The 18,197-nt window shown below is 46.8% G+C and overlaps 1 protein-coding gene and 1 long non-coding RNA gene across 3 annotated transcripts in view; one reads left to right on the top strand and one right to left on the bottom strand.

Moving 5' to 3' along the window:
- Nucleotides 1-2,769, bottom strand: part of BRCC3 (BRCA1/BRCA2-containing complex subunit 3) — a 33,130-nt gene extending 30,361 nt beyond the window's left edge. The window contains exon 1 of one of the 2 annotated variants that reach the window (XM_085854556.1): nt 2,616-2,769. The gene's annotated coding sequence lies outside the window, so the exon portion shown is untranslated. Of the gene's footprint in view, nt 1-2,587 lie in introns of both variants that reach the window. The other variant, XM_085854557.1, reaches the window with a different exon arrangement.
- Nucleotides 1-18,197, top strand: part of LOC147013059 (uncharacterized) — a 50,018-nt gene that overhangs the window by 29,039 nt on the left and 2,782 nt on the right. The window lies entirely within an intron of this gene.

The raw sequence follows: 18,197 nt of genomic DNA, 5'->3' as shown, positions 1-18,197 counted from the left end.
TTCTCGCAATTTCATTTCCCAGAAGCTGTGCGTAATGTCCATAAGTACAACATATAAAAAATCCGATTTGATTTGGTCAATTTTGACGGAAGAGATAGGTTTTTACGGTAGGTCTTCCTCAAAAGCTTCCACTAACTCAATTGTACCTATTGTGGCATTGTTCAATAATGCCCGCGAACCATCGTCGCCTCCCGGCTAGTTATTATTATTATTATTATTATTATTATTATTATTATTATTATTATTATTATCAGCACACCATGTCAAATGCATTTAAGCGTTTCCTATCTGCTTTAATCAATCAACATTGCCGTTTCACAAACATACATTGCCATTGAAAGCACGAATGATTGTATCAAGTAGGAATGATTGGGATCCTTGGGGTACTGAGTTCGGGCTCCTCTGGCCGGTGAGTTTGCATCGGGGGGGGGGGGGGGGGTGACTAAGCCTGTCATCCTTTCTGAAGGTCGGCGAAATGAGCACCAGTATACTGGTAATTATCCCTGCAGGATCGAAGGCGACTAAAGGGTTGGCGTCAGGAAGGGCATCCGGCCGTAAAAAAAAAACATTGCCACAAGAAAGGGTACTATGATTGGAGCCCGCAAAAAGCTGACCCCTGCTCAGGGATAAAGGCTTTCAAATGGTGTGATGATGTATCAAGTAGGACTTTGTTTCCTTCATTGGACCAGGGCCAGATTTAGACATGTGGTGGCCCCTGGGCAGCCTTCAGTCGCGGAGGCCCACCCTACCTTAGAATACTAAAAAGGTGACAAGACATATTTAGTCATCCATAAAGTATATTTTTCAAGAACAAAGAATCTGAACTTCGATATAAAATAGAGAATGAGATAAGATGAATATCTTATATCTGTTCCACTAACTACCAACTACCATTCAGGCACTCACAAATACATTTTTCATTACAATCTTTTTTTTTCATGAAATATGTGGAGGGACCCCTGGTTGTGGAGGCCCCTGGGCAACAGCCCAGCTTGCCCATGTCATGGGGCAGATAACAGCAATTTTTGAGAGGAATCGTGCAAATGATGATACAAGCATCAAATTTGGCACATTTGTTCTCCAGGGGATTCTAATCAAATCTGTCTGATTGGCAATTTGAAAATCCAAATTTTGAAAAATTTGAAAAAAAAACAAAAAAACCAAAAAAGTCAAGATCACGAATCAATGTTGGATGCTGGCTGAGATTGGTGAATGTTTCAGAAACATCATCAAGGACGTTCCAAGTCTGCCATGCAGTTTTCTTCCCTTTACCGTGGAAGGCAGACACGACGTCACATCCAGTCAACGCATGGAAGTATGGGATCCCTCTAGCTTTCTCAGGCCCTATTGCAGAAACTACCTCATGGACTGGAATCCATCGCGCCTTGGCTCCTTGGCCAAAGGCAATCCACATGTTCTCAAGACCTAGTTCCTGTAAGGATGGCAGTACAGATATTGTTATGACTAGTACGTCCATGTCATTAGCCTTAATGACAATGGACTTGCTGCCATCCATCGTTGCATCACTGGCGTGTACAAATATTCGAGTGTCAGCTTCTTCATGACAACATGGAGATGACAACACATGACAACACAGCATCCAGTGACTTCCTTGTGTTGCTAATGGCATCTTCTCCTTTTCTGACAATAACTGTGCTTGTCGTCTGTGCTTCACACATCTTTTCCACAAGGAAGTGAAACAGCTGTCTTGTTGCTGTCATCTCGTAGAAAGCTTCTCCAGTTACTTGGGGTCTTACTGGTTCCTGTCACTCTTCTTCTGATTCCTTGCCCCCTTTTCGACCTTGCCTCGGACTTCAGACTTGACTTCTTGTACACATCAAACACTACGTCCACCCTCTCGTACCTGGCACCATAGGATTCCACCTTTGGGATGATGTCTTCTCTAGCATAGTCATCAAATATATTTGAGGTGCGTGGAGGTCGGGCATTGATAAGTGCTGAGCCATCAATGATGACTGCATCTCCCCTTGGTTCTCTGTCTGGGATGTTCACTTGCGCTTCAAGAATTTCAGCCAGCTGTGACTTCAAATTTTTTTGAAGTATTTTTTTTTTCTTCAAATTTTTCAAAATCTGGATTTTCAAATGGACAATCGGGCGGATTTGATCAGAAAGCCCTGCAGAACAGAAATGCCAAATTTGATGCTTGTATCATAATTTGCACGATTTTCCACTATCTACTACACCATTGCCTAAATCCGGCCCTGCGGTTTGACTCATCAGCCCTGAGCTTCCTGAAGGACGCCATTGATCTCTTTGCCATGCATGACCCGTCCTCTCTGTCTTTAATTAATAATAAAAACATCACGATCTGAAATGAAAGCGCTGATCAGGTTGAACCGACAAACTCCCTCAATCGTTTATCTTTGTCTGCACATCAATAAATAATCGGTCCGCTGTTCTTCTCTCTTTCGAAACAATCCAATTATTACACTTAGAGCGTCCACGTAAAATGGACTCTCTGGATGATTTTGATATCACATCACAACGTTACTAATAGTGTGATTATATACATATTTTCATCTTCATATTGTGATTTTCATTATCGCAAGAAAGGAATACAATTCACCTGTAAAAAGTATAAAAACACTATATACCTTCCGATTGTACACCCGCTCGCCACGTTTTCGTTCTCCACAACAATTGCGTTCGGCCTGCGACATCGAGCGGTTAGTTTATTAATTACAATGTACTAGATAGTGAAATTAAATCGGTGATATGTTTGTATATTTAACATGTTTATCAAAAAAAAAATAATAATAATAATAAAAAAAAATACGACTGAAAAACAAACGAACACGTTTTGAAACGCGACTCATACACCGCCCAAATAACTTACACGATAGACCGTTTGATATCGTTGTCAAAATGTGTTTCAGATTTTAGAGTTTTTTGACAAATATAGATGAATGCAACAATTATATTTCTTTTCATCCATACTAATTTATCCATACCCGGAGCAGTTGTTTGGGCTACTTTCAAGTTTTTATCTTTGATGTGGTTGTTTGTTCCACTCTTTCGAGTTTTGTCAATGTGTGCTCATCTCCATTCTGATTCTGGCCTGTGTTTGGTTTCCAAATTTCTTGTGGAGCGTTCGTCAAGTGGATGAAGCACTCCATTCGAAACGGTTCATTAGGAACGGCTGGTTTGGGAAGCGCTGGTTCACTGCTTGGTAACTGAATTACTGAACCCTTGATGTACCTTGGGTACTTTGTTAGAGAGCGTCGGTGCTGCCGAAACAGTTTAATTTGAAGGGTTATACTGGATGGTTTGCCATTGCGTTCCGAGCAGTCGTTAGGAATGGAATTTGGCCAGGGTGCCGTCGATAGCTCGCCTACCCCACCCCGTGAAGGTCACTATGAGATCTTTAACATCCACGACTAATGTTAGTGGACGGGACGCCCGGTTAAACGTCCATCCTAGTGACGGCACACACATTGATGAATCACCTTGCCTGTGAAACATCAGGAGATGACAGTTTATAGCTGGGCCGGGATTCGAACCCAGGCAACACAGCGCTGAGGTAAGTGTGCGTGCCCCTTGGTCGTCCCGCCAACCAATTTCCGACCCCCAAGGCCAGAGGTCACATAAAATATGCAAGATGCTTCCTTTGCGTCGATTTTCTTGGTTGCTTTATGCAGCTTTCTTTAACGAGAAGAGCATAATATGGGGTTTACTTTATTAAAATCCTAGTCACCTGGGGGTAATTGATTCGGTGAGAGCTGATTGGTTATTCCCTCCAATTATGCGTGAGAGACTTGATTGGGTTTTGTTATTTATTTATATTGTGACGGTTTTGAGAACCGAGACCCCCAAGGCAATGGCACACAACATACAGCGGTTCCTGAGTCAGTTATTTCGTTATTACATGTCCCACATGGCGTCCTCTCCTTATGCCGAATGAGTTACAAAGGGAATGAATATACATTGTGAGGGAGGGTTTTCCCCCAATTCTTCCCCATTATCCTCTCTCGACACGGTCTTCTCCTCACACTGAGCACTCGCTGCTAGGAGTCGAATTTGCATATTCGTGGCAAAACCTTGTTTGAATCTGCACGCCATAAGGTGCGGGTGAGATACGTGCGGCGCATTCAAGTCCTGAAAAGGACCTTGTTGTGGACTCTGCTGATGCTCTGCAACCAGTGCGAGTCAATGAGACGAGTGCGATGATCGATGCGAGAATGGACGATGCGTGTGTAAGATCTGTCGGGAGAGAAGTCAGTTCTGAGGAGAATCACCGTTGGTCCTATTGATGCTTGTTTGTTTGTGGAGACGCAGTCCGTAGGGAGACGGTGACCACACCTGGGAGCCCGCGTGTCTGCGCCCCCATTTGCCTGCTGCTCTGCGCCCGTCCTACTGCGTACTCAGTGCTCACTCCGTTACGTTCCCCAGGAACGGCGCTTGGCATAGCTCACCTCGAACTCCCTCAGCACTGCTCTTTTAATTATCAAACCAACTGACCTCTCGAACCAAGTTCACTTGAGTTCTTCTATCATTGAACTCAGAACTCACTTTTCAAAACAGAACACACTCTCTCTCTCTCTCTCTCTCTCTCTCTCTCTCTCTCTCTCTCTCTCTCTCTCTCTCTCTCTCTCTCTCTCTCTCTCTCTCTCTCTCTCTCTCTCTCTCTCTCTCTCTCTCTCTCTCTCTCTCTCTCTCTCTCTCTCTCTCTCTCTCTCTCTCTCTCTCTCTCTCTCTCTCTCTCTCTCTCTCTCTCTCTCTCTCTCTCTCTCTCTCTCTCTCTCTCACCTCCCAGTCTATCCAGGTTCAGACAATGCTGGATCAATGGAAGGAAATGACAAGCACGGACAGGTTGGAACGTCAACAAGCAATTTATTAATAAGAAAATAAATAAAATAGAGAACATTGTACTTTACGGTACTTCTACATATAGACGGTCCCCTGTGCCAGTGCACATGCGCAGCCTGAGCCGGAGCCAGAGATGTTGTGGGCGTTTCAACCTGTTCAATACTTGTTTGATTATTGTCGTTCCACGCTAATAAGGTGGTCGAAAAAATTGAACTCTGTTCTTATTTATAATCAAACAACTTGATGCAGTCGAGTAAAGATCGTCGGTGCTGAGGAGGACACGACTGAGTGAAAACGGACCACGAGAACGTCGACAGTGAGTTTGGGTTTCTCGGGTACTGTACCCAATCTTCGCCCCCAGGACACTGTACACACGTGTGCATCACCGAAAATAGAACATTTACTCCAGAATAACTGTTCCTATGGCGCCGGTGGAAGCAGAGTGCCCGATCGAGGGTTGTGACTATATGGCTACACACGCAGAGGCGGCAGTGGTGGCGGCCATGCTGAGTATACACGCCACTGTGCACGTCGCCGCCCCCAGGGCGGCGAGCTCGAATGCCAAGATGGAGAAACTCAAGCGTCCCTCCATAGCACTGTCCGGAACAGGCGAGGCCTGGTCGTACTTCATAACCCGCTGGGGCGAATACAAAACAGGTACTAAGCTTGTCGGACCCGACTTAGTCGCGCAGCCACTGGAATGCTGTGAGGAGGAGCTGAGAAAGGACCTCACTCGCGCGGCGGGTAGGAGCCTCGTGGGCAGCGATGAAGAAGACGTCCTCGCCGCCATGAAGGCGCTCGCCGTTCGGAAGGAGAACACGATGGTAGCTCGAGTGGCCCTGTCTAACATGCGGCAGGGACACGAGGAGCCCGTCCGGTCGTTCCACGCCCGCATCAAGGGGCAGGCGGACACGTGCAAGTATGAAATGAAGTGCACCAAGGCGGGGTGCGATCAGGTCAACGACTTCACGGAAGAGATATTGCGCAACGTGGTTGCCCGTGGCATCGCGGACCAAGCAATACAACTTGACCTACTCGGTGAGAAGAACCAGGACATGCCATTAAAGGACATGATAGAGTATATCGAGGCCAAAGAGTATGAAAAACGCTCGGCATCGCGCCTGCTTGACACTCAGAGCACGGACGCGATCAGTAGTTCGTATCGGCGGGGAAGGCAACAGGACGTCCGCGCCAGAGTAGGAGCCAGGCTAGAAAAACCGAAGGCCAAGCCCGAAGGAGTATGCATCCACTGTGGCGAGGTGGGCCACGGCAAAACGCCTCAATGGCGCGCCAGACGCGCCGAGTGCCCCGGATACGGTAAAAAGTGCTGGAAGTGTGACCGCCAGAATCACCTCGACAAGGCGTGCCTAGGCGGCCGATCGGAAAGACCCCCATCTAAGGAGACCGACGGGATGTACGACGAGCAGACGGCAGCCTTCGTCGAGCTATGCACGGTCACCATGGCCAGCACAGAGGACGAAATACGCACGCTTCCCCTCGCTCACCACCTGTACGATGATATGTGCGATAAGTGGATGAAACGCGTATCCGACCCGCAGCCATACGTCAACCTCACTCTCACCAACAAGCGCGAGAATTACAAAGCGCTGGGTTTTAACCTCCTGAAATGCACCCGCGTGGTAACCCTACCCGCTATGGCAGACACGGGGTGCCAGAGCTGCCTGATCGGCATTAAAGTCGTCCAACAAATGGGCCTGAGTACCGAGGACCTCATACCTGTATCCATGACCAAGAAGGCTGCAAACAACAAAGGAATTCGTATCCTTGGAGCCGTGGTAGTCAGATTCGCCGCGAACAGTGACGACGCTCGGAGATTGGAGACGCGCCAAATCGCGTACGTGACGGACTCTTCAGACCGCATATTCCTCTCCCGCGCAGCCGGCATGGACCTGGGCATGGTCTCGGACAGATTCCCGACACTCGGAGAGGTGAATCTGATGACCTCGGAATTGTGCGACTGCCCGCGACGCGCGCAGCCGCCGAACAAGCCGGCCGCACTCCCCATGCCAGCGACCGAGGCCAACAGAGTAGAGAGGCACTACAGTCACACTTACTCAGGATGTATGCTCAGAGCACATTCAACACGTGTCCACACCAGCCACTACCGAGAATGACCGGCCCGCCACTACGTCTTATGCTCAGTGAGAACGCGACACCGGTTGTCCATCACACTCCAATCTCCGTGGCCATACATTGGCAAGATGAGGTAAAAGCAGGCCTCGACCAGGACGTTCGTCTCGGCGTGTTGGAGGAAGTACCCGTCGGCACGCCGGTGACATGGTGTCACCGCATGGTAATTTGCGCGAAAAAGAATGGCAAGCCGCGACGCACCGTCGACTTTCAGGCCTTGAACAAGCATGCGTTCCACGAGACCCACCACACCCAATCCCCGTTCCACCAGGCGAGACGCGTACCTAACGGGAAGCGCAAGACAGTATTCAACGCATGGAACGGTTACCATAGCGTCCGCCTACACGAGGACGACCGCCACAAGACGACCTTCATCACTCCATGGGGGCGCTACCGGTACCTATCTGCCCCACAAGGGTATATGGCATCGGGGGACGGTTACTCACGACGATACGATGAGATCGTCGCGGACATTGGTAACAAGACCAAGTGCGTAGATGACACGCTACTATGGTCAGACACGATTGAGGAGAGCTACTTCCAGGCGGTCCAATGGCTGGATATATGCGGCCGGAATGGAATCATCCTCAACCCGGAGAAGTTTGTCTTCAGCGCACCCACGGTGGACTTTGCGGGCTTCACGATCACCATGACCGACGTACGACCATGCAGCCGCTACCTGGAAGCAATCCACGATTTCCCACAACCGCGTAACATCACCGACGTCAGATCGTGGTTCGGGCTTGTCAACTAGGTGGCGTACGCCTTTAGTATGGCTGAAGGAATGCAGCCATTCCGGAAGCTCCTGAAAAGTGGAGAATGCTTCCAGTGGTCCATGGAGTTAGAGGACATATTCCGCGAGTCGAAAGACGTGATCGTACAAGAAATCGAACACGGTGTCCGCATATTTGACAAAACTAAGCCAACATGCATCACCACGGACTGGTCGAAGGAGGGAATCGGATTCTGGTTGCTTCAAAAGCACTGCCGATGCGTGCCAGTTAGACCATTCTGCTGCACTGATGGATGGAAAATAACCCTGGTCGGCAGCAGATTTACACACGCGGCAGAATCCAGATTCGTGCCCATAGAGGGCGAGGCTCTCGCAGTCGCGGACGCCTTGGACAAGGCGCGCTACTTCGTACTGGGCTGCGAGAACCTGATCATTGCGGTAGACCACAAACCACTGCTGAAACTCCTTGCAGACAGAGCACTTGACGACATACCCAACCCCCGCCTCAGGAACCTCAAGGAGAAGACCCTGCGTTATCGCTTCCGCATCATACATATCCCGGGCCTGAAGAACAAGGCGGCAGATGCCATGTCGCGCAGGCCGGTTGGCACCACGCGACCTCCACTCATGAACCTCCCAGATGACAATGCCACCATAGCGACCCACTTCCAACCAAGCACGCACACCGACGTCCTGTCTCTCCTACGCCAAACTGAGCCGGAGTATGACGACGACGTCGAGGAGAACAACCTGGCATGGTGCGCCGTGGGCCTCGAATCATTGCGATCAGTAACATGGGATCGCGTCAGGGAAGCCACCAGCAGCGATGGCGATATGCACATATTGGAGGGAATGACAATGAACGGCATCCCCGACTCAAAAATCGAGATGCCAGAGACAATTCGCGACTATCACCAGTACCGCGAGAACATTACATCGACAGATGGAGTGATCCTATACAAGGACCGAGTAGTCATACCACCCTCACTCCGCGGCGATGTGCTGAGCGCCCTACACGCTGCCCACCAGGGCGTATCAATGATGATCGCCCGCGCAGAATCCTCTGTATTCTGGCCAGGCATGTCGGCCGACATCAGCGCCACTCGGTAAAACTGCGAACACTGCCACCGGATGGCACCTTCACAGCCTGGAGTGCCACCAACTCCACCTATCCCGGTCGTTTACCCCTTTCAGGCAGTGTGCTCGGACTTCTTTGTACACAGGGGTGCACACTACCTTGTGACGGTGGACAGATACTCGAACTGGCCGATCATCTCAAAGTCGACGGGTGGCGCCGCCGGACTCATAAACCACTTGCATCGCGCCTTCGTGACGTACGGGACGCCAGAAGAGCTCGCATCGGATGGGGGACCGGAGTTCACCTCCACCGAGACCAGGTCATTCTTGCACAGATGGGGCGTACACCACCGCTTGTCATCGGTGGCCTTCCCTCACAGCAACTGTCACACGGAGATTGGAGTTAAGACAATGAAATGACTTATCACGGACAACACCAGCCCGCAGGGAGAACTTGACACTGAAGCTGTGCAGAGAGCGATACTACAATATCATAACACGCCTGACCCTGACACGAAGATCTCCCCGGCAATGTGTGTCTTCGGCCGCCCGATACGCGATTTCATCCCAATTATCCCCGGGAAGTACAGACCGCACGACATATGGCATGAGACCCTGAAAGCAAGGGAGGAGGCCCTCCGCAAACGTCATATCCGCACAGCTGACACCTGGGCAGAACACACCAAACGCCTTCCGCCACTTGCTGTAGGGGACCTAGTCCGCGTACCGAACCAGACAGGACCCCACCCAAAAAAATGGGACAAGACAGGCAGTATCGTGGAGGTACGCCAACACGACCAATACGTGATCAAGATCGACGGCTCGGGCAGAGTCACACTTCGGAACAAGAAATTCCTGCGCAAGTTTAGCCCAGTTCGCAATGACCAGCTGCCACCCCGGTCTATCTATGATGATCTAGCAACCCGCATCACTGTAGCTGCACCCGTTGTAACACCGCAACTGCCTGACCTCGACAGCGAACCCGTGACATCTGCGATGCCAACGGGGCCCACGCCGGCACTGACGTCAGTATGCACACCCCGGCGCAAGACGACACCCGTTTCAGACACGCCAGCAGCACCAGGAAGAGGCACACCGAGGCGCGCGATCCTTCAGACGCCACCATCGGCCCCTGAAACCCCGAGAACCCCATCCCCACAGGGGCCCGATGTGACACCACCAGCACCAGCAAGAGGTCAACGCCGATCCACCAGAACGACCAGTGTGCCTGCCTGGGACAAGGACTACTCCATGGAATAGTCACACGATGGGCGATATCAACTTTTGTTCATTCATTAAACTTAATATTTTCTCAGCCTTTATCTATTAACATAATAAAGACTCGGAGGGAGATAGAGAACATTGTACTTTAGGGTACTTCTACATATAGACGGCCCCCTGTGCCAGTGCGCATGTGCAGCCTGAGCCGGAGTCAGAGATGTTGTGGGTGTTTCAACCTGTTCAATACTTGTTTGATTATTGTCGTTCCACGCTAATAAAGTGGTCGAACAAATTGAACTCTGTTCTTATTTATAAAAAGAACTTTTTATTTCTGTGAGGTAAAAATAAATAAATTCCAAATCAATCAAAAGGATCGCAAGCAAATAAATAATTAATCAGGCAAAATCAATCAGAATGATGGAAAAGAGAAAGAGAGCAGATGCTTATCGGGGATTGACTTACTTAACAACGAAACACAGACAAGGGTACCCAGCAGATCATTTAGAGGGGTGGGGGGGGGGGGGAAGAAGAATCGTCTCGCTCACCAAAGAGAGGTCGCCCGTTAAACAAAAACGTCCTAAAATGTGTGAGCGTGCCTTGTCCCTCGTCAGCTCCAAGCCTTGCCGTGCACCCACTCGCCAACAGGCTTGAACGCCAATCGACGTCACCCCCAAGAAACAGGTACGCCAAGAGCGACCGTCTGACTGGCACGGATGAAGCAAACCGTCTGACTGGAACTGACGAAGCCGCCATCTGACTGGCACAGATGAAGCAAACCGTCTGACTGGAACGATGAAATGCTTTCAAAGCTATCAGAACCGCAACCAGCTATCACCAACTGACTGACTGACAAACTGTCTCGTTGTCGACTGACCCGTGCGCTCGCCGCGCTCGCCGCTCTCGCCGCTCTCGCCGCGCTCGCCGCGCTCGCCGCTCTCGCCGCTCTCGCCAAGAATGTAGCTCTCCTTCTTTTTATAGGCGGCCTGTCTCGGCGGGACAGACTCCCCCCAAATTCACCCCACCCCACTTGTGCACCGTTACCATGACAACTCGCACGGCCTGCGGGTTATTCCTCACTTATGAGGCCATGTCTGTGGTGCTGGGCGAGCAAAAAAAAAAAAAAACAGCCATTTGTCAGAATTACCGAGCACAAACGTGAAGCGCTCATAAAACTGTCAACACCAATTATCCCTTCACTGGACGAGCTGCTGGACGGGGTGTCGAACGTCGCTGGAAAAAGGTGGGTCTCAGCGTCCGTGAAAGAAACGACATGCACGAATGTGTCTGTCATCAAGAGAAAAAGCTTCCCATAAGAGATGGGATATATTCTTTGTCCTTCTCAACGCATCACATTTAGAATCCCACCAGACATGGGGATGGGTCTATCCTGGACATGCATTTATGGAAATAACTATCTGAGGACCTGGATGTTGGTATGCATTCGTCGGATCGGATTCTGAAATCCGTAACTATTATCCAACCATCGGGACCATACTCTGTGCAGAGCGTTGGTGCTGCTTAAGCAGTCTCCTTGGCTATTGAGCACAATCCTGGATGGGTCGCCACTCCGACACAGGACACGAGCAAGCTGGCACTCATTTTGCCAACCTCGGAAGGATGACAGGTAGAGTCAACCCCACCTGGTATTAATTCAACAGCCAAGTGGGATTTGAACTCAGGATCCGAGCATCCCAAGCCCACCACCCTAACCATTAAGCCGAACCAGGCATATCATATTATATGCTTCTGTAACCTTACTTTGATTGGTTCGCGGGCGCCAGCAGTGACCACTATTTTCGTTGTGTCTGTCTGTCTGTCTGTGACTCTCTCCAGAGCATAGCTCCGTGACGTTTGATGCAATCTTGATGAAACTTGGACACAAGCTAGATATCATGGTCTACCTTACCTTGATTGATTCAAGGGTGCCAGCAGTGACCACTATTTTCGTTGTGTCTGTGTGTCTGTCTGTCTGTCTGTGACTCTCTCCAGAGCATAGCTCCGTGACGTTTGATGCAATCTTGATGAAACTTGGACACAAGCTAGATATCATGGTCTACCTTACCTTGATTGATTCAAGGGTGCCAACAGTGACCACTATTTTCGTTGTGTCTGTGTGTCTGTCTGTGACTCTCTCCAGAGCATAGCTCCGTGACGTTTGATGCGATCTTGATGAAACATGGACACAAGCTAGATATCATGGTCTAGTTGTGTCTTTTTGTATGAGGGGCGTCCCACGCCCCTTGTGGGTGGAGCCACGCCCACTTGAACTTATTTATTTATTTTTCTCGATTTTTTTTCTCGCAATTTCATTTCCTAGAAGCTGTGCGTAATGTCCATAAATACAATATATAAAAAAATCCGATTTGATTTGGTTAATTTTGACTGAAGAGATAGGTTTTTATGGTAGGGCTTCCTCAAAAGCTTCCACTAACTCAATTGTACCTATTGTGGCATTGTTCAATAATACCCGCGAACTATCCTCGCCTCCCGGCTTGTCTGAATTTAAAATATTCCAATGTGGGCATTCCTGTGCTTACATAATATTGTCGTGTCAGACCGTCCATTAACACAGACTGCTCTGAGTCGGAGGTCTGACGTCTGAGACCTCTGTGGATGCCAAAAAGATGTTAGAATTTACTGCGTTCTTACTATTTACGATTCCCCAAGGATTGCCCAAATGAAAGCGGAAACTGGAGGTGTTCGCACACGAAAGACAAAAGGCAGGAAATCATTGATTAGTAATCATAAAGGGTTTATTTACAACTCACTGAAGCCTGTGGTAAAATACGATAGAAAAAGAAAGCAAGAAAAAAGGAAGCCTTTCATTTTTGTGCTGCTTGAAAGAGCTATAAACTGGGAGGTTCAATCAGGAATGTCTTGTGTTGTGTGCACCCCGTGCTTAAATAAAAGGAGAGAGAGTAAAATGAGCGAAACAAATTACTGATTCATTCAACAAATTTGATTGTATAAACTTACCATGGATTATATGAAGATCGTTTTAGGATAAGGAAATAAATATAGGCTGTCCACAAAGTCTTGTTCTGGTTTTAAAATTACATGACAACCAAACACAAATGATGCGGGATTTTTTTTGCATGTTGTCACATACTTCATAAAGTTTCTTGTTTTATTCAGTACACCTCAAAAGTACACCTCAACACACCTTTAGTAGCACATCCAAGTGAGAATCCACTTCAATCCACATATTGGCCAACATATCCCTTGTCCACACTGCTGATGCAATTGGTTGTCCTTGCACAAGATGTTTCAATGTCAGCAACAGAGGTTTGGAAAACAATCCTTGACATCACATCAGGAGACTGTGGAGACCAGCGGATTGCCCCGCCAAGTCCAATCCTTCTACCAGGGAAGTTTTCGTTTCTAAAGGTTGCACAACCTGCACTCAATATGCATGAAGATGCAATCTCTTGTATGCAACTGTTTTTTACATTATAATTGGCTCACGAGCGCCAGCTTAAGTGATCACTATATTCATTATGTTGGGTAGTCGATCCAGTCGAAAAATTTTTTTTTTTCAAAAAAAAAAATTTTGAAATTTGATCGACCCTTATTATCAGTATTTCCGTCGATATCTTTGTTGGGTAGTCCAGTCGAATTTTTTTTTTCAAATTTTTTTTTGAAATTTGATCTACCCTTATTATCAGTATTTCCGTCAATATGTTAGGTCGTTGATCCAGTCGAAAATGTTTTTTTTTGAAATTTGTTCTACCCTTATTATCAGTTTTTCTGTCGATATATTTGTTGGGTAGTCGATCCAGTCGAAAAATTTTAATTTTTTAAAAATTTTGAAATTTGTTCTACCCTTATTATCAGTTTTTCCGTCGATATGTTTGTCTGTCTGTCTGTCTGTTCGGTCCAGTGCTCCGTTAATACAATGGCGATTTCGATGAAACTTGGTGGGTAGGTTCATACCATGACCTCGTTGTGTGCAAATGAGAACCGTTGCTATGGACACCACCGTTGCCTAGCAACGGGACTTTGAAATTTTTGAAAAATCATAAAAAAATAATTTTTTCGAAAGTCAAAAATCGGGCCACGAGCGACTGTGAACAGTACATTCAGTCATATTGTCAAAAATTTCCAGCCGAATCCTATGAAAACTGTCGGAGAAGATAGACTTTGAATGAACCCTGGTCGAAAACAATAAAAAAAACGAAGTTCGTTATATCTCAGAGACTATGAGTCAGATATACATGAAACTGGTATGGTAGGTTCATGGTATGTCCTAGTTATGTGTGAGAAAGAACCGTTGCTATGGACCCCTCCGTTGCCGAGCAACGGCCAAAAAAACCTCTAAATGTGGGGGTATTTTAACGAAAAAACAATCTGCAGCATTAACCCTTGAAGCTAGAATCATGAATTTTCTTGTGCTTAATCCTCAGGTCATTCCCCCATCGAACGGGCCCATCGCGTCAGGTTCTATTGGGTAGGCAACTACCCATGTCCGCCTACCGGCTTGTCTGTCTGTCTGTCCAGAGCATAACTCCGTGGACTTTGATCCGGTCTTGATGAAACTTGGTTATGTGTTCGATATCAATGTCTAGTTGTGTATTCCTGGATGAGGGCATGGCTACGCCCATTGTGGGCTGAGCCACGCCCAAAAATAGCCATTTTTAGGGGGTAGTCAGATTAAAAATCTATCTTCTCCTCGAGAATTGACTGAATGGAATGGGTTCTTCGGTATTTGAATAGCAAAATGAATTATCTAAAACTTGTCGTTGTCCGATTTTTCATTTTCTTCCCAAGGTCAAGGTCACAAGGTCAAAAACTTAGAAAATTGTGAATTTTGACATAAAAATCATACGACCGTCCAAACTTTGAGAGCTAGGATGACAATATTTTTTATGCATAATCTTGAGGTCATTCCCCACCTAAAGTCTTGAAACCATTTTGCTCTATCTCGAACACCTTGACCGTGGCACTCCCTTCAAGTTTGTTTTTACGCTGATTTCATCAAAGTATGGATAATCCGAGGAGTGCGAAATGCCATATTGCCTATATGACGTTATATTGTTCTTGGAATGTTCCAGAGGAAGTTTTGCACCAAAGGTCATAATCCTTGACCTTTGACCTTTAAAGGCCACAAAGGTCAAATTTTCAAAGTTGTGCGAATCGAACCGGGTTTTCGACCTTCTTCGACGAACTAACTCCATTAAGCTATAACACGTATCCTGTTACCTTATTTTAATGTCCACAACATTGTTTTGTGACCTTTAAAGGTTATGCAAAGGTCAAATTTTGAAAGTTGTTGAACGAAACTGGGTTTTCGTCATTTTGCAGCTGTTGATTGAAGGCCACTATAATTAATTATAACTTGGTCAAAAATTATCACATTGTCTCATCCTTGACTTCTGAAACAATCTACATCGTCAAATACCGCTCGTGAACCATTGTCGTCTTCAGACTTGTTTTCTCTTAGGTTCGGACTAATTAGAAGTAACTTACTTAATGATCGTTTCTCTCCTAGGAGCATTTTCGTGCTTTGAGGGGGGTGGGGGGGGGGAGGAGTGTGAACAGACAGAACATTAGCCTATTATACAGTATTGTTATGTTTGTGGGGTAGATGGAGGAATTTCATAGGAAAGATAGGATTGTATAAAGTAGCTTGGTCCGGGAACATGCAGGAGACATCTCGATGTAAAGTAAGTGGGCAAACTGTGAGCTTAAGTAGGGAAACATGTCACCACAAGGGGGGTGGTGCTGTGTTACTTAGGTAGGCGTTAAGGATTTCAAGACTGGCGATAAAAAGGGATCATGTCCTTAAAACAACAACGAGCTACACATCCAAGCAGGCAGAAAGCCCTGCCCCCAGGGGGACAGTGAGAAAACCACGCCCCTGGAGTGGATGATTAATGGGGGTGACGTCAAAGAGGGGAGAGTGAGGTTAGTCAGAGTCTCGTGTTGGGTGACAAGAAGGCAGTTGAGACGAAGGTTCGGAGCGGGACAGAAGCGAAAGAGGCATGCTCGGCAGTTGGACATTATGGCTGGCTTCCACTCGACGCAGTGAAGAAGACGGCACGATTCTTGTGTTCATTCTGAGACGAATTGGTTCGCGTGGTGGAGCAAGACGCTGGCCAGTGACTGTTGGTTCGATCGTGTGGGACCAGCCTTGAAGCCTCGTGCCATCGGGGAAAGAGATGACGTCATCTTGCAGAGCTGTGGCATCTGCAAGGGCGATCGATGAAAGAAGTTGTACGGCAGTTTCTGAGCCCTGATGTTGGGTATTCCCACCCAAATTGCCTCCTGTACGTTTTCCTGCCCAGAGAGCAGCTGCGCGCCATTTTTGGCGCATTTTCCCACGTAGGATGACACGGTTCGACCCCAAAGCTCATAAAAGATCACTTCTGGACCCGAAGCTAAGTGCTAGAATAAAGGAAGGATTTTCCTTTATTTTATCTGTCCCCTTGTTTGTATTTGTCTGTGTGGAGGCACCTCAAATAGGAATTTTGTTTTACCTCAAGTTCCGTTTCATTATTATCCCATTTTGAATTATTACCATTGTAAATATTTGATTTATTTTCATTAAACCTCGTATTTATTTAAGTTGCTTGTATCTGTCTATTTGTCGTGGGTTTGAGATAAACCCCCTTGTGCTATGCTTCCGTCTGCTCCGTCATTGCCGCTCTTTCCTTCCTGCCATAATCTCCAAGAATCTCGGCTGGAAGCCTCCAAGGGAGAATCATTTGGCTATCCGTCCAGATTGGGGCAAACCCCCTGGACATGACAGTACCAAGCAGGGATCTGCGGATCATCCGTGCAATGCAAAATTTGACTTCAAGTCCTCAACTTCCCACCCCCCCTCCCTCACAAATCCTATGTCATCAACCCCCCTTCCCAATAAGTCTTCAATCTCCCCATTCCAACACTAAGGCTTAATTCTCCTCCCACTCCCCCCCCAACACAATTCCACCCCCACCACAACTCGTCAACCCCCCCCAAAACTACTATTTACTCAAGTACTTGTTATTTAATATTAAGGCTCCAACTCTAACTCCTACTTTAGCCAAGCATTTAGGAAATTCCATTCCAAATTGGAATGCCTCTACTACCACCATTATCCAACCCCTCTGATATAATTTGTTCAAAGTAAAAAATGAAGTTTTAAAAACAGCCATAATTACAAGGATGTTTCAAATTTGATCTTGTCTTTGTTGCAATAACAATCTTGTCAGTAATGATCGACTCATTAACAAAAGTACTATTCCCTGAGATCCTCAGCTCACTTGATTTGCAGCATGTAGCACATTCTGCCCACTCTTATCGAAGTGTCATACCTTAAGTGTGGCACACACACAATTTGCCCAGATGTCACACTCACACAGCTAATGGTTTGTGAAGCACTTACATTTTTCGGTTTGTCACATTAAAAATTCCATACATTGTGAACACTTTACAATTTGAAACTTAATTATCTCCATGATCAAAGGTGGATGAAGGTTATATTTTCACCCCTGTCTGTCTGTGAACAGGATATCTCCAAAAGTTGTGGACAGATTCAGAAGAAATTTGGTGGAGAGGTTGGGTGTGTGAGAAGGACGAAATTATTAGATTTTGGTAAAGATCCAGATCAGGATACTATAACTTTTAAGTGATTCTTCACCATTGAGAGCGATATATATATATATATATATTTTTTTTTTTACATATATATAGCATGATACTGCATTATAGCATGCAGAGAGAGATATAGCATGATACTGCATCTCATAAAGTTATGGACGGATTTGGCGAAACTTGGTGGACAGGTTGGGAGTGTGACAAGGATGAATTTATTCGATTTTGGTGAAGCTATGGATCCGGATATGAGAATTTATTTTGAATTATAAAAGTGATTCTTCACCATTGAGAGACGGGGCCAAAAACGATATACAAGGGAATAAATGGAAATCTAATACAGGTGTAGGCCATTCAGCCCATCATTCCTGCACAAACACCATACCAATTTATCAACACAAGATCTAAGGAAGAAAATACAAAAAAAGTTTTTAATTAATGAAATAAAATTTTGTTTGTTTGTTTATTTATTTGTTTTTGTATTAATTTTTCCTTCTCTCTCCTCAGGGGAGGGGGCATGAGCTTGGTTAAAACACACACAACATCAACCACACAACCCCCCCCCCCCCCACTGACAAGACCCCCACCAACAGCACTCCGCACACATGCACAC

Source organism: Eptatretus burgeri, chromosome 14, assembly GCF_056783735.1.
Source record: "Eptatretus burgeri isolate ZD-2024b chromosome 14, Ebu_testis_v1, whole genome shotgun sequence".
Classification (NCBI taxonomy): Eukaryota; Metazoa; Chordata; class Myxini; order Myxiniformes; family Myxinidae; genus Eptatretus; species Eptatretus burgeri.
The sequence above is the reverse complement of the archived record's forward strand: the minus strand, read 5'-3'. Positions and strand labels throughout refer to the sequence as shown.